This window comes from Lycorma delicatula, chromosome 2, assembly GCF_047948215.1.
Source record: "Lycorma delicatula isolate Av1 chromosome 2, ASM4794821v1, whole genome shotgun sequence".
Taxonomy (NCBI): Eukaryota; Metazoa; Arthropoda; class Insecta; order Hemiptera; family Fulgoridae; genus Lycorma; species Lycorma delicatula.
Genome location: NC_134456.1, coordinates 206,017,095 through 206,034,985, shown reverse-complemented (window position 1 = coordinate 206,034,985; position 17,891 = coordinate 206,017,095). Strand labels below are relative to the sequence as shown.

At 33.5% G+C, this 17,891-nt stretch overlaps 1 protein-coding gene across 4 annotated transcripts in view; it reads left to right on the top strand.

Annotated features, from left to right (window-relative positions):
* The first annotated feature begins 13,371 nt into the window (after nucleotides 1-13,371).
* The window catches only part of LOC142319607 (uncharacterized), a 219,435-nt gene continuing 214,915 nt past the window's right edge, over nucleotides 13,372-17,891 (top strand). For all 4 annotated transcript variants that reach the window (XR_012755217.1, XM_075357081.1, XM_075357082.1 and 1 more), the window contains exon 1: nucleotides 13,372-13,640. The gene's annotated coding sequence lies outside the window, so the exon portion shown is untranslated. The remainder of the gene's footprint in view (nucleotides 13,641-17,891) is intronic.

The following is a 17,891-nucleotide window of genomic DNA, read 5'->3' as shown; positions in this document are numbered from 1 at the left end:
AAACTGGATAATTTGGTCCCATAAAATGAGTGAACTGAATGATGGATAGTTAAACTAATCTGGACTCTCCTCTAGAGTTAAAATTTTTGTGACTTAATTACTTTTGGCCAAAGGTTTTGAATGTACTTGAAAGTTATGAGTGATTGTCATGCTGTGGATTGTACTCTTACTTATGGTATAGAAAATATGATAATTTTGAAACTTCTCTGAATTGTTTTGAAATGATTATGACTATTTTCTCTTAATCCCTTTATAATCTTTGGTGCAGATCAAGAATAATTACAAAACTAATTCCGGTGCTAGCATTTGGTAATAATACATGCAATTTTCAAGAAATACTTTGTGATTTTGGTTGGGCCTCAGAATCATGATTATAAAAAAAATGCCTTCCCTATTCTAAAAGTATTTTGTTAATCTATATAGCAAAAGATTAATGTGAAATAGAAAAAGAATGAAATTAATCTTTCTTAAGGAATGATAAAATGTAGTTAAAAACTCCTTGTATAAAATTTTAAACTTTCCTTCAGCTCTACGATAAAGGATAAAAACTATTTATGCCTTGGCAACACCTCATGTTGAAAAGATATATATATGCAAATTTTAAATCAATAGTTGGAAAAGAAAAACTTACAATAATTTATATAACTTCTGTTGTTAGATGTGGATTTTATCAGATCTTGGTAATCTGGTTAGGTTAGATAATATTCTCTTCATGACATTGCCTCATTTAGATAATAATATTTAAAAAACATTCAAGTTAATAATTTGAAACAGTAAACATAAATTTTACAACTACTACTATTGTTAAAGTGTGGAAGGTGCACCTACCAAATTTATCTAATCATTTAATTTAACTTATTACATTAAATAAAATTCTATAAACTAATTAAACTGAAGAATATTTTATTTATCATGACTATTACAAAGAAATTTACTGTTTCTTCCCATAATGGGTATAAATATCCTTAAGGTATTCAATAACTTCTAAGTTCCAGTGAAAAAATTTAAGCAACTTAGAAATACTCCATTTCTCAGCCACTGATGCACATGAAGATAGTACAGTTAACTATAAGCTACAACTTAGTACAGTTCTGCTAGCTACAACTTTAACACTTGCTTCATAAACAGGTTATGCAGAATTAGTTTAGTGAAGCAAAAATTTTTTTTTTTTTAGTAAAAAATCTATCTTTATATAGTATATGTCTGTCTGAAATACTGTAGGCATAAAACTTAGGAATCCAGTAAAAGTAAAAACAAGTTTCCAGAATACAAAAATGGCCTGTCAAATCATTGTTCAGTGCCTATAAATATGAGTTGTATAAACTAATATTTAGCAAACTAGAAATTAGAATAATTCAATATGTTTTGTAATTTATTAACTTACAACCTTTGCTTCAAAATTTTTTTTTTAAATGGTCACTAACTTATTAAAAATGATATCCTTTTTTATTCAACCAGTAAGCAAAATTATTTTCATGTTAAGTAACACAGTTCTTCATGTTACAAGAAAGAGCCTTGTTATTTTTATTTGGAATACAAATTACTATAAACCCTTTAAAAAGTCTTCCTATACATTTGTTTTAAATTAAACAAAACAGTTTTTTAGAAAAATTAATATTTATCTAGAAATAAATTGTGTGGTTGAAAAAGATTTCAATTAACTTTCTCATTTGTACAAGCAATTAATATTCTTCGAATAATTAATTCCTTCCAGATTGTTTTTTTTTTATTTATACAGGTTTCATTTATTTATTTTTTGACATGCTTAGGTTAATATTAATTTTAACATTTCATTTGTGATAGTTTTGACAGAAGTTCTTCCTACTGTTTTCTTTTACCCTTCCCAAGATGATTTTTCTTTTTGTAATTTATAAAAGATTTATTTATTTATTTTTTTTAATTTTTCTTTAATAATAAGTAATTTTTTAAAAGCTTTAGACTTTAAAAAACTTTTACAGTATATTTTAAATTAATTTCATAGAAATAATCGATCAGGTTTCTTTACAAATAAGGTTTAACTACTACAAAATATGTTGTAAAAGCTTAATTTTTTTTAGTAATTATATTTATTAAAAAAAAACTTCAATTGAATAGTGCAGTGTTTTGACATAAAAAAGTTTAAAATTAGTACTAAATTTTAAAAGTAAAATTTAGAAAATTTAATCCATAAAGTTTAAAATGTAATCCTTTCAATTAACAAAGTTGAAAATTATTATTATTTTAGTAATCCTACTTATTTTCTTACTTATTTATTTACTTATTAAACTATTAAAACTAAAGAATTAAAAATTCTGCAAATTACATCAGTTAAAAAGTACAGAAGAGCAAAAACTTTTTCCATTATAAAATACTTTGTTGTTAAAAAATATAATAAAAAAATATTAAATGAAAAAAATATTAATAAAAAAAATTATCCTCTACCTCAGTGAATTATTAGGTTATAAACTACTTTCATGCTAATTCCAGATAGACAAAAAAAAATTTTTTTAATATTTCTCTAAGTGTGATACCATTTCTTGAATTGCTTTTCTGCATACATTACAGATCTGTAAATACAGTTTTTCTATCACCCTTAGTTTTAAATAAATTACGCTTAAAAAAAATTAAGGGAAAATATAGTTAAAATCCACAATTGATAAAACTGAAAATGATATTCCTTTTTTATTTATTTCCTTATCAAAAATAAATAATAATAATAAAAGTAAAGTGTTTATTAAACAATGGTGGTTAGAATAACAGAAATACAGTAGCATAGTGGTTTGTGTTACACATTGTAAAATTAGTTGTCATTCCTGTGGCATTGCATTTATCTTACATATAAAGCAGTCAAAAATACCTACAATTACAGTAGTTAGCAATATTTGTATTTAAAATTTATTTTCAGGATTAAATTTTTCTGATAATGTTTTTAACTTATTTCCATTCCAATAATGGCTGTTTGAAAAAATTCAATAAAAAATTCTCTATTCGTTAAGAAAGATATCTGGCAGAGTTGCAAAACTCTCCTGGTTTCACCCTTTTAAGTTAGAGCCCTATGGGACACAATGCAAAGTAAAACAATAAAAATCTCCTCAAAGAGATATTATAATAAAAATATGTATCCTTAAAGTAAAATTTAGAGATTCAATCCTTGATGAGCACATTTCCTCACTTTCTTGACCAATTGTAACCAAAATTAAATGGTATCAATAACCCGAATTCAGAATTCATAGTACAAATCTTTATAAAAATTGGTTAATCCGTTTAAAGATATCAAGCAAAATATAACTGACTAAAAATGCAAAAAAATTAAGCTTATTTCCCCTATGTAAAACGATATTCCCCAAGCACATAACTAAGTGACATATTAATGTAACTGAATAATCTAATTAGTACAAGATTGTGACTTTGAGACCAGAAAAGAAGTAAAAGAAAAAAGTGTTTTTTGTGCCACCTCTTTATGGAAGTTCGAATTCCTATCCCTTTATGACTGTTTGAATAAGACCAAACACACCAACAGAAATTATCTCGCTGTCTGAGAGGCATAAATTATCTGATAATGTAAAAAACTTTACCTCTCCTTTGAGTAAAATTTTGAGATACGGTATCCACGAGATCCGTATCTCACTGGCCTCTTGACTGATTGTGACCAAACTTAAATGCAACAATGTTCCACACACAAGAATCATCGTGCTAAATTTCATACAGATCGATCCTTTTAATTATGAGACATCAGGAAAAAAACAAACCAACATACAAACATCTTTCTGTAAATTTTCAGTGCGAAAATTGATTGCTATGATTAAAGTATGTCGAGATCGGCAAAAACCCCATTTAAAAAATTTTACTCGATTAGCATATTTTCCCTAACATAGCGTAAATTATTTTTACTTTGCTTGGAGGACCTTGTTGGCATAGCCAAGGACCTGGTTGCCGGCGACCCCTTCTTGCCAAGAAGCTTACTCGGAAGGTCTCCGCCGAGACCACGGAGGTCTTGGAGGTCTCCAGAAGGACAGTACTGTGCCCACGTGCACCAATGGATTGCACTAAAAATATTACTGACACCTCTGCCACGAGCTGTGCGAGGAAGGCAGCGAGGGGGTCCTGCTTAAACCTGGTCCAGCGGCTTCGTCTGTAGCGATGGAACTAACCCTTAGAAAGGTTCTGGACCCAAGGAGAGAATGTATCCAAGTCTCCCCGGTCACGAGAACAAGGGATCATGGCGTGATATTGGAAGTTGTTAGCAAGTGGCAGGCGAAACAACTGCTTGAGGTCGACGTTCTGCAGAAGAACGGGCTGAAGGTTCAGTTGCTGGCCGAGCAGAGGCCGCAGATATTGGTATATGATATGCCAAGGGCGACAAGGGTAGAGGAGCCCGAAATTCTCAGGGCCGTGCACAGTCAAAATTCTATTTTGGGTATGGCCGTGGAGGACTTCCTTAGGGAAACCAAGGTGGTTCGGCAGCTGGGGAGGAAGGAAGCCCCAAAGAGTCACTGGGTTTTAGAGACCTCGCCTAAGATCCGCCAGGTCTTGGTGGCCGGTGGACGTCTATTTTTCGGGTGGACCTCATGTAGGGTTGTCAACCATGCAGAGGTCGCCCGATGCTTCAAGTGTCAGGGCTTTGATCACACCTCTCTCCACTGCAGAGCGCAGTTGGAGATGTGTGGTCACTGTGCTCTTCCGGGACACAAGGCAGCCATTTGCCCTGCCACTGTACCTTGGTGAAAGGCAGCGATGCTGGACACCGGGTCGGGGTTAGGCAGAATAGGCGTATGAGATTGCTCGGACGAGAGTTGTAAAGAATACAGCTTATGGCGACGCCTGAATTGGGGGAAGCCTTTGAGGACGGACTCCGGATATATTCTACTATCTGCTTCCTGTCATAAGAAAGCCGCTTGGCAGGCTGTTCTCGGGGTGCCTAAGCTGTTGGAAAGTGGCTTTGATGAGGGTGCTCTAAAAACCAGGAAAGGATCCTAGTGAGGTCGGGAGTTATCGACCCATCAGCCTTTTGCCAGTAATCGGCAAACTGCTTGGAAGACTGGTTTTGGTAAACCTCCTCAGCTCATATTCAGGCAAGATGTCAGTTGCCTCTGCTGGACATGGAAATAATTCGTCAAACTGTGCCATAGCCTGCCGTTTACTCAACACAGGCAGACGCCTGCCAAACCTCTTAGTAACTATCTTGTAGGCTTGGCCCCAGGGATCATTGTCCAATTCCTCACAGAGTTTGAACCAATCATCCCTTTTTGATCTCTTAATGGCCCTGTTCAAGTGGCGTCTAGCCTCTATATATAGTCTGGCTGCAGTATCAAACTCAGCACCACCTCTGATCCTCAGTCTTTGTTTCCTTCTCCTAGCCTGCTGTAAATTATCGCGTAAGCGTGCTATCTTATTTGACCACCAGTAGACTTGTCGTCTGCCCCCAGTGGCCCTTAATTCCTTATCCATTTCTTGCTTTATTACCGAGGTAAGAGTATCTGGCGTCAACTGAATCATATTACGTAGCCTTTGAGCTACTTTATCAACTATTTTGTCAACCTGACGGGCTGTAGGTCTTGTAACAAAAGGTCTTTCAACTACATAGGCGATATCATAATTTCCTTTATGATCAGATGTAGCGGAAGGTGATCACTGGAAATATCGTTATCCATCACTGTTAGCTCTAGCTGATCCATTGACCATCTATTATCAGCAATGACCAAATCTAAAACAGAGTAGTGGCCCCGAACCTCGTAAGTTGGAGTACCATCATTTAAACAGCGACCTCCTCAGTCGCGACCTCAGTTTTTCAATTAGCTCTCCTCTCCTATTACTGCGGGAGCAACCAGCAAAAGTCGTCTTACAGTTGAAATCACCCAACAACACGAATTCTTGTTCTGTCTGGACAGAATTCGATATATACTGTCTAAAAACCTGTCATAATCCGCAATCGTGATGTTGGGCGAGACATACGCTGTTACAATTATTGTAGACTCCAGTTCAGTCACTATGACTCTCTTTGCTCTCTCCTTGAAACTCAGAGCCACCCTATTACTGACGTTCCTAATAATGGCATCACTCACAGTATCCGCCATCCATCCGGACTTCGCCGACTCATGTATGTTGGGTTCAGTGATTGCCAACAAGTCTACATCACACTCAATAGCAAGTCTATACACCAAATCATGCGATAGCACGCTTCTGTTCACGTTGGCTAGGAGAAGCTTAATCATGCTTGTCAGAGCACGCCCAAGTACCAGTCCTGTGCTCACCGCTACCGCAGTCGAGACAACTCTTTAGTTCTTTGCATTCGGCAATCATATGACCTCGCCCTCCACAGTTAAAGCAGAGGTCCCTCCTATCTGGCCCCTTGCATTCCTGCTGCCGATGTCCGGTGCCCCAACACCTAAAACACCTATCCCCATCGTCTCGGATAAAAGCCCGGCAGTTGACCCATCCTATTCGTATCCTATCCTCTACGAGTTTACAGGCGGCCCTATACGTTGTGATTACTGTAACGTTCTGCGTCTCTGCGTAACCTTTTCTAATTGACGATATCTTGATGTCCTCATCAGTACCTACTCTTGCAGTAATTGCAGCAAGAATTTCTGTCTCAGTGGTGTCATATTCTACATCCATGATGTGAACTATTGTGCGCCTTCCCGCTCTTGTACGCAGGTCAACATGCAGATCTGCCGCCTTATCTCGTAGGTTACTTGTAAACTCTGCAGCTTTCTGCGCAAGGAAACTTTTTGGGATGGATTTATAACTTGGGATGAGGGATGTAGGACGACTGGTTCAGAAATTATTAAGGAACAAAGAATTCCCTAATAAAAATTAGTCTAAGGACTTAGAAAACTTTCACTCGTATAACTACTAATATACGAAAAAATTTCCTAAGTCCTTGTTTACAGTTAAATTTCAGACTGGTATTAGCCTGTCGAATAACTTAGAATAATTTTCTATTATAAGCTCTATTATAACCTCAAAAAACTGTTAAAAAGTTATTGTACAATAAGTTTACTCACTTTTTATACACACTGGTAGTCTTTTCGTTATTGATAAACGTCACCAACACTTTAACACACTATAATATCTAAGATTTAGCGAGTAAAAAGCACAAAAATATTGATCTCGCTAATGAGAACAAAAAACTATAAAAAACTTGATAAATCCGTAACCAAATAACTCAAAAATGATAGTCCGTATTCCTTGTCCAATCCACTTAAAGTTCCAGTCCACCAAATCAATGTAAAAACCAAAAAACCAATCGAAAACAACAAAAAACGCGGAGCTCTAGAAATACACGTCTACACACCGTGCAGTCCACAACTCGACTAGGAATGGTCGACCTGAAGGTAACAGTAATGACCTGAGGGAGATAACCCCCACGTCAGGACATACCACCTGCGTTCCTCGTTCAGGGCGGCAACAGTTGTATATACGTACAACACATATAACTGGATGACGGTGCTCTGAATATTTTTCTCGGAAATGTGATCATTTTTTTAACCTGTCTTCCACCTTCAGATCACTATCTTGGATTGGATTTTTTCGGCCAACTGCAGATCATAAACACCACTGAAGATGATTTTGAAAAAGACTTATACCACATTTACAGCTGGTGATGTGGCGGTCAGGGTCGATGTTACTGTAGGTGTAACGGAGGTCCTTCCGTCGTTCACGTACCCCCACGATGGCAAGTATGTACAAATGATGGCAAGTACAAAAGGAATCCACTATCATGCAGAATCTTGAACAACTAAACATGGCAGAGGGGGCATGTAAACACCCTCGTTTAGAAACAGCCGATTCTCCAGATGCGAAGAGGAAAGGTAGTATAGGTACTGACAGAATTACAAAAGATTTGAGGAAACGACAATCTTTCTTTAGCAACAATGCGCCCACACCAAGGCATTTAGGAATTAAGAGAGAGAATGGAAACTTCCAGAAAATCAGCCCATTCTTAATTGCTCGGGAGATAACAACTTGTGTTGGTGGTCCCGTCAAGGAAATTCGCACTATCGGATTATCAATGGTTTATACATCGAAACTGTAAACGACAGTTAAATCCATAAAGTTCAATCTTTAAAGAATATCGGTGAGTTCCCTGTGTCTGTTCAACCACATAGTACTCTTAACTCATCGAAAGGAGTTGTTTTTGCCGTGATCTTCTTAATTGTACCGAAGAAGAAATAATGGAGGAAATGTCAAATCAAGGAGTGATTCAATGCCGCCGGTTAACTACGAGGAGAAATGGTAAGGGTTTTCCTTCTGCGTCGCATGTGTTAACATTCAACAGACATAATCTGCTTGACAAAATATGTGCTGACATTCATCGTCTACATGTCCGCGCATTAATTCCGCAACCTATGCGATGTTTTAATTGCCAACGTTTCGGACACACTGCGGTCAGATGTGAAAGGCAAGAAATCTTCGTGTACGAAGTGGTAACTCATGAAAGCGATCCGTGTAAAGATATTCCAATTTACATTAACTATAAAGGACACCACAAGAAACTGCCCTGTGAACAAATTGGAAATAATGATTTAAGAAGTCAAAACGCTGCAAGAATAAGTTATCCTGAAGCGAGGAAAATTGTTAGCAGTCGAACACCACAACCCAAAACGGCTTATTCAGAAGTAGCTGCTGCCCCTTCTTCATCAAAATTTAACATAAAGCAGTTGCTTTCTGCTCTTGCGCCAAGTCTTGTTACCATGATTGAGAAAATCATAGACACTAGGATCGAATTTACTCAACGAAAGGTACCAGTAAAACCCGTGAAGATGCAACCACCAATGGATGCTGTAAGGATGAGGAGACAACTGGAAAAGCCAAACACATCACTCCTTCAACAAGTTATAAGGTGAAAGAAGGTGTGGCAAAGATGCAGAAAAAGTCTGAACTTGGTACGATGCAGGTGCAAATTACAACAGAGAAAGCATCGGATACGAGGCTGTACAACACACCGCTATGTAACCTCCAAAGGCCCAAAGGGTATCTACAGAGAGGGCGAGTTCTTCAGCCGCTCCTAATATATCATTGGAGAGTGCATCATGTTTAGACTCATTAACAACAATGCTAACCGCTCTACCTAAGTCGGCAACATCTAACTCGGTTGCAGAACATCACTGGTGTCTGAAAAGGAAGAAAATACCATGTCCGAGGCCTCACACACCTTGTCATGAGAAGTGAAGGCTGTAAGGAGGATGGAGAAAAGATTAAGAAAGGATGGCCGAAAGGAAAGCCTAGGCGATAACAAATGCGATAAGATTATAAATTAAAATTTTCAGAGTTTGTAATATTTTTTATCAAGAATGATTTAATAGTTTTCAGTATTTAATGTCAAAGTATGTAAAAATTTAGGTCTTTTCTTTCTTTTTTGTTTGGGAGAAGGGCTAATGACCATAGTAGTCGAGACCATAACCCCAAAGAAAAAAAAATAATAATAATAATGAGCGATGTGAAACTATTCGCCGAGAACAAGTTAGGTGACCAGACTCAGAATCGGTCACACACGAATAACAAATTCATATTTGTTAACAGGCGAAGGAAGATCAATGTGCAGTGTATAATAAACAGCGTACAGTCGAACATCTAGTGGAAGAATGTACTATATATATATGAGAACCTCAGAAAGAGGTAAGATCTAATAAATAATATTGCTGATTTAGAAAATGGTAAAGAAGAAAAGATAGTTGCTTATTTACACGCCAGCGGACTCTATAAGTCAGAATAAGTTGTTGCTGAAGGATTCTCTTTATGAAGTAGCTTTTTCTACGAACATGGATGTTATTTAATCATGTTGGTATTGTTAAGATATTAGATTTTTATTTTTAATGTGTTCTTTTTTTTAAGTAACAGGCCCCTTTACACTCTGTAAGTATTATTAGTGTAAAATTACATGAATGTTTAAATGTTTTGTGTACTGTTATTTTTGTTTTTAAATAAAATGCAAGGCCCTTTACAGCCTTACGTATGACGAACCTGGCGGTGATTTAATTCCTATTTTGCAGAATGTGACGAGGGCTAATGACCAAAGAATTCGATGACCACATAAACCCCCCCAAAGAAATTATAATTCACCGATCGAATTAATTGAAAGAAAAAAAATATTTCCTCTAAAATCAATACTAATTCTGAGCTTGTAAATTAAAAAAAATAGTTTGACCACGAAAATGGTGGCGTTTTTGTTTGAAATTTCAAAATAAGTTCCTGTCAAAATCGTTTTCAAAATTATTCTGGTTAATACTTATCACGTAAATAGTTTCCCTTAAAATTCATCCTTATTGTGTAGTTTACACCTACCAACAAACTAAAGTGTTTTGTCGGTTGGAGGTAGTAGTCCACAAGTTAAATTAAAATTTTTTTGAAAACAATTCTAGTAAATCTGTTAAGCTTTAATTCTGTGTGAATACTTCGTGATAAAACACGTAGCTTACATTTATCATAGCTTAAAATAAAACCATCGTTTGTGTTTCTTAAAATCTATCCGGCCACTTTTGGTGAGATGAACAGACAAGTTAGAAAGTTAGGCATAAATCGACATTCGTCATACTTTGAAACCTTATATTCGATAGTAATACGTTCACAAAACAAACATGCACACTGATTATTATAGGATTAAAAAAAAACGAATATTCATGGAGAAAATAATTCATTCCTTAATTAAAAATAATATACGCGTTCGATGGAAAATAAATAATTTTTTATAGTATAAAAAATATTAATGATGGTGAAAAACTCAACTGCATGAAATTTTAATGAATTTGCCATAGAAATGAGGCAGCCATAATAATGTTCAACGTTAACAGAAGACAGAAACGTGTCTTATTAATTATAATTCACACGTGACGTTCTGTTTATAACCAGAGAAATTTAGGGCGAATTCGGCTCGACCTAGGTGTTAATAGGGAAATAGACTATTGTGTAGAAAATGTTATCGATTAGACATGTTTTTAGAAGGTTAATCAGTATTTCCCAAAGACTTTTCAAGTAATGTTCTCTTCTAGAGTAAAATTTTATAAAAGCTGAAATTTATAAAAAAAAAATGATACAAAAAACATTATTAATTTAATAATTACTTGTAATCCAAAATATAACTATATAAAAATATTAAGTAATTTTGTATTTATTGTTTAGGCGGGATTATCAACTTTATCCATTCGGTACTTTAGCTATTATTCATTACTTTTTTTGCAGTCATCTGATAGAAAACAAAATGTCGGAGTTTACAGGCAGCTCCCCAGCACGTCACACCGAGGGTGCAGATTCAGCACAGACCTCGTAAGGTTAGACCTATATTCATAAAACAAAAAATTGGTGAATAAAAGGATAATAAGGGTGAATAAATATCAAGGATATTAAAAAGGGGTGGATGATGAGAAAGGACAATCTATCATCGGAGGAACTGCAGTAACATAACAAAACCGGGATGTGGAAGTTCACAGCTACCACAATTTCTCGGAAGATCGGAACATTTTTAGCCGCATGAACGCGTAGTACTACTGATAATAACTTTGCGTTGACCCGTTTAAAATTATCTTACAACAAAAATTAATTTTTCTGCAGAAATTAAAGAGCCACCCGAGAAATGGTACAAGATTTCTAAAGGAATAATAAGGAAGGTGGAACACCAAGCAGGTACGTAAGTAAAGTACTGGAATATTATTAAGGAGTACGAATCCTACACATACAAATAATATTATAGCACTCCCTCACGAAAGAAATAGCTTGTCTTTGAAGAATTACATCTTACGAACAATTAGGTGAAGAAATAGAGTATTATAGTATTCTATTAAACCTTGTTCTTTTCTGCCTTTATTACTGAGAGTTTTAATTTATTTGAAGAAATCCAGGGCTACAAGAATCAGGGTAAATTACGCATAAATAGTAACTGTTTTTCGCTTGCAATGAAGATAATGAATTTCAACTTCCATAACTTTGTTAACAAATTGTATAAAAAGTTAGTGTTTAATTATAATTAAGGACAAAATTCTATCTATCGTTAAGTGTTAAAAAACAATCCGATCAGTTTCACTACGGCGGCCGTTTAAAAAAAGTTTATTTCGTTTCTCGATAAATATAAAACACTTATTTTTTGTACTGAACTGTACTTTTTTTAACAATCCATCAGTTTAATAAAAAAAAAAAAAAAAAAAAAAAAAAAAAAACGGATAAAAAAAGTTTTGAAGGAGGGAAGCACTTTCATTAAAACGGAGGAGAACCATTTCAGATAGTAAAGGGTACAGTCGCCTCAGGTAAATGTAGAATGCAGTGCTAGGCATTGTATTTGAACAGTTGTTTCGTTATAGCTCTTATAAATCAACTACTGTTTCTTGACAGATGGTTGTATTCTCTCAGTAGTTTTAGTAGAATTTCCTATTTCCTTCTCAACGATTTTCCCCTTTCGAGGTTAACTGAAATTATGTACGGACCAGAAGATAACGGACACTAAGGTGAGAGAAAACATTTTTCTTTACTGAGAGCCTAAATTAAAAAAGAAAATTATTAAATCGACCATCAGTTTAAAAAAAGTTAAAGTTTAAAAAATGTTCTTAAATGTATAAAAAAAAAATATATATATTTAAATAAAGCTGTTAATGAAGTTATGGAACATTGAAACTGTAATACAGCGGAAACAGAATATTGTTTAAGAGTAATTACCACATTTCTTACAGGTTTTCTTCAAAAAATTGAGGTTCTCAAGAATAATGCAGACAAAGTTAAATTTAATACGATGGAAAATTGAATCTTTTCCATTATTAGTTAGTAAGATAAACTTTTCAAATTCAAGCAAAGAGCTATGATAAACGGTTATTCAAGGTTAAAAAACATATCTACAGAAAAGTTTTCAAATTTTCAAATTTGTGGGTTCAATTTCAATTTTATTAATGCTTATAGTTTTTGTTTTTAAAGTTAACTTTGTTAATTAGCTTATTAGAAATACTTCTAAAAACGTTTGAGTTAAGAGAAGAAGAGCCTCTTGTAAATAATACTTTAAGTTATGATAAAGACATAATTTTAACAGGATTGCGATGAATTCATCTTGGAAATTTTGTTAAAACTGAGAGAACCGTTCTTCGTCTGTACGCTAACAAACAGGTACAAATGATAAATTATAATATGAAATGCGTAAAATAGCGCAAAAAATGTATTCAGTAATCTATAGACATACTTAAATGTATCATTTAGAAAACACGCGTATCGGAAAGTTATATACGTACATGCTTGCATATAGTCTACATAGATGAAACGCTTCTTACGTTAGCCGATTCTGTAACCTATGTCTAAAATTACGTGTGTACATAGTAATATTATCCTTGAACCCAGTTAAACGTGCCAGGGTATTATTATTTTATTGTGTTGGCTGCAGTGTGTTATTTCTCTCAGCTGTTTGTAACGTTTGTTTGCGACTGATGTATTAGTTAACGAGATTGGTGTGTTGCTTGTGGAGTGAAGTTACTTCTATTAAGTTTTCGTCCGTGCTACGTTTGGATGTATTTTTTTAATGTTTTAATAGTGATTATTTATGCGTTTTAAACTTATAGTGTTAGTCGATATTTAGTTAATTTTACTGTTTTGGTGGTGCTTAAGTGTACCTCGGATATTGTGATTAATTATTTTATAAAATTAAAATTCTTGTGTTATACTTTGTCGAAATATTTATTACTTTGAGAATGGTAATTATAGTCATATTTTATTCCTTCAATTATTATAATATATAACTAATTTAAGCTTAGTAAAATTAAAAACCACTAACTTAATGCGCTAGTATTTTCTTGAATTATTGAAGAAGGGTAGTCAAATACTAGTTAATTTTTAAGTTAATAAGTTTATTTAATTTATTTATTTACCATTTTTTTTCTTATAAATAATAAGTGAATATAAATTTACATCGGTCACTGGTTGAAACGTTACCAAGAATATTAATCGTAGAACCAAAGGATCGTAACTAGGAGAATATTTCGTGTTACTGACTGCTTCACATTTTTATATGTTTAATGTAGTTTTAAGTTTGTGTGGTTTGTTAAGGTGAACGTTTTAACACGTTATATCACGGCTTACTTGCTACTCATTTTGTTTGTCAATGACGCTTCTTCGTTAAATGAACTAGAATTGTAGTTGTACTATTAATTAGCAACTTTTACGTCATACATAACGTATCTTACTATTTAGTAAATTACTATTAGTTTATTTCATTGATTCACTTACATTTTTGTTTTTTTGTTAACAGTTTTCCTTGTTCATATCTTTACACAGATTATTTTTAATAATAATAATAATATTCTATTTTATAAAAAATTAAAATTAAATGCGGCATTGGCTTAAAACGTTTCACCAACAAAATTTACGAATTTTGTGAAGTAACATTAATTTTTGTTTCATTGAATCATTAATATTTTTTTAAACCAATCTAAATTCGCTCTAATAGTTTATTAGAGTCTAATGTTTATTAGAATAGGCTTGTTCATTAATTGATTTCTGTTAAATTAATTGCCCGTTAGTAAACAAATAAATTACACTGTCTATTGGTCGTTTATATTTATATGTTTGTTCACATGCTACATATTTTGATGGCTGAAATGACGCATTTAATTTATGTACTTATTACGCCGTATAACGTTATCTTCAACATTCATTTTATGTTGGTTTTTCTGCCGCGATGTAAATTCAAGAAATTATGTGTTTGAGAATGTTTTGCCATTAAATTATGTTTTAGCAATGTTACGTAAAATACGATTTTATGTTAAAGAAATAAACATTAGAAAAATGGGGAAATAATGTCGTATCATTATTAAAAATATTTAATTTGCCAAAACGGCATCTAAATCCAAAACGTTTTCTAATAAAATTTAAGAACTTAAAATGATGAGTAATTACCTAAATTAATACAGAAACACACGTCTGATTCAGTTAAAAATAATTTATAATTTGAGAAAAAGTTATAAGAACCTTAACAGAAAATATACTAAACTAACTAGGCCCTCGCACTAACTTGTATAGGACCAAGATTACGAGTTGATAGAACAATTTCATGTCATAATAATTTTCTTTAAATAAGTAGTTGTCTTTGTTAGTTCTGTCAAAAAATAACTGGTCAAATGTAGTTCTGCATTTCTCGTACCGTTTTTTGGTTCAACATTTTTGCTACATGTCTTTCTATTGCAACACTGCAGTTGTCCACATAAATTCATTTGCGTCCGCCCGTTTGCAGATTAACAAATCATTGTGACGAATGTGATTCTTAGTTAAAAGTGTAAATTACATGTCAGAAAAATTCGGATATTAGTGTTACACACCGGTAATTATTATCTACCAAGTTCATCTCAGAATTATTTACGGTAGTTTTTGCATTACGGTCCAAAACAGTATACATAAAACAGTCCTTATTCTACCGATAGATGTCATCGAAAACCAATTGCCGTAGTTAAACATCCAAAGTTATACTATCATCATGAGAAGCACAGTATTAGTCAATTTTTACGGTAAAATTAGATCGGTTAGTTTTCCTTTGAGAAACATAGAAACCTGACGCATATGGATCCCCAAATCCGATGAAATGCAACGCTCATTATTAAGTTATAAATATCATCGTTAATAATAAATCATAAATAATGAATATTTACAACAATACAATATTTAAAACAATAAAAATAAAAATGTTTGTAATTATTTTTGAAAACAATTTCATCGCTCTCACAAACAGCAATATAAAAAGAGTTTAAAGTTTAAAAAGGATAGAGAAGCTACTTTTTGTAGTATTGTGTATTCATTGACAATTTCCGTAATTAAAAAAAAAAAAACGTTCTAACTTCCTGATTGTGCACGCGACTTATACCTCATCTCCTTTAATTAGTTAGGAATACATTATTTAATACATTTGTAAACTAACGCCTAACATTATGTGTTATAAACATTTTACACAACAACTTTACTGAACGTAAATTACGTATTGAAACACGGAAGGCGCCACTAAATATGCCTTTTTTATCGTTTGTTAACCATATTTTTGTTCCTTGGGATTCAGTTTGTAATTCTTTTTATCTAACTGTGTAGTTAATTTATACATCAGTGAAGAAAGACGACTAACGTTCCGAAAGTCATAGTCGTCCCGTATACTTTTAATTCCGAAAGCGAAGTAATATTTGTGTATTAGAAGGTTCGGATTTACTCTAAATGAACTAGAAACGATTATTACTAGAAAGTAGTTAGTAATAATCACAGTTAGCCGTAATCTAACTGTGCAGCCATCGGACAGGCCCGTTAAGCCGCTCCACAAGTCAAGAACACGCGTCTTCGTACCGTGGGCTCAAAGGGGACCTTATATATAAGTGTATCCACAGAACCAAAACTGGAAAAGAAGGGATCAAAGATAAGGAATAGGGATGGGTAACGAAAGAATGATTTATCGTAGAGGAATCGCATTAAAAGACGGATAAACCCGTCGAGAGATCGGTTCAAGGCCTCCTTTAACCACCGGGTGCTCATCCCGTTCTCTTTTTATCGGAGATAAGATTTTTACTTAGGAATTAGGATAGGAGCTGCACATTTGCAATCGCTAATTTCGGAATTGTATCAATTATTTAATAATAAATATTGATTTTTGTCCTGACCTGATATATACCCAAGCTTCCGAAAGGGAGCCCTACCGTTGGCGGTATTGTACGGAATTTAGAATTATTCGACTGAAATATAATTGTTCGGTCAGACCTAAGTTGGAATATAAGCAACGATGTAATTGATATAAATGAATAAATTGTTTCATTGTTTCAAACATATTTTATCAGAATTGTATTAAAAAATAAATACATAAAAAGAAATAGTAATTATATGCTGATCACAAACCAGATATGCAGTTGTACTGTACCGTGGTGCAAGGAGATCGTTCATGTTGAATCGTGCATTTGCTTGGAGATTTTTTAGCTTCTCGGCATCGAAATGCTGGGATATGAGTTTTTACCGGGTGATAGTAAAACTGTTGCGAAGAATAATTGTGAATGATTTAGTTTTAATGACGCTTATTTTTTGCAAATTTTGTCTCTGTACAGGAACAAACGTATGGTACTGTAAGAAACGTTTCAGTAAATGCGATAATTTAATAATAAACAGCGTTAATAATAATACAAGTTTATGAATCTAATAATGGATTATTACTTAAAAGAATTGTATTGTTTAATGCACGTGATCAGTTATTTCCTGAAGTAATAAATAACAGAATTTATTGTTTTAGCGTGTACGGAGTTACAATTATTAAACATGTTAATTTTTTTTACGTTATTGTGAGAGATTTTCTGGTAGATTTTATTGTAGTGTTTATGTTGTAGGTTTTATGTAGAGTGGGAGAAAACCGCCGTTGTAATTATTCAGTAATGAAAGAGCGAGAGAGTGTCAATGAGAAAAGCTTTTCTTTCTTAATAGAAGTGATTATTGAATTGTTTGATCGGAGTTATAATTTCAATTTATTATACAGATATAAATATATTTTCGTATTAACCCTTTTGTTCTGTATCGACCTATTTATATAAATACATATCTCCTATCTGTACGTACTTATTTGTTCCTAAATGCAAATAAGAGGAAGTACGCACTTGCACCTGGTCTGTTTGTCTTATTTTTGTTATCGAGTATATGCGCTCTGACGTTGGGGTAAGGTATTTACGTCACGCTTGTTGTAATAATGTGTTTTTATCTTTAAAAAAGATTACATCATTCTTAAAACTAAATTTATATTACAACTTAACCTTCGCCTTTAAACTTAACTTATTGTTTTCCAACAAGTGCGATCCAAGTGTTTTTTCTCTAATAGAGTGCAGCCCAATTTTTCTCCTAAGATGATTTTCAAAACTTTTCCGATCTGTTTATTCGTAATAATTAATTCCGAGTTTTGGTACTGTTTTTATTTAAATTCTGTCGTCCCATACAGATTTCGT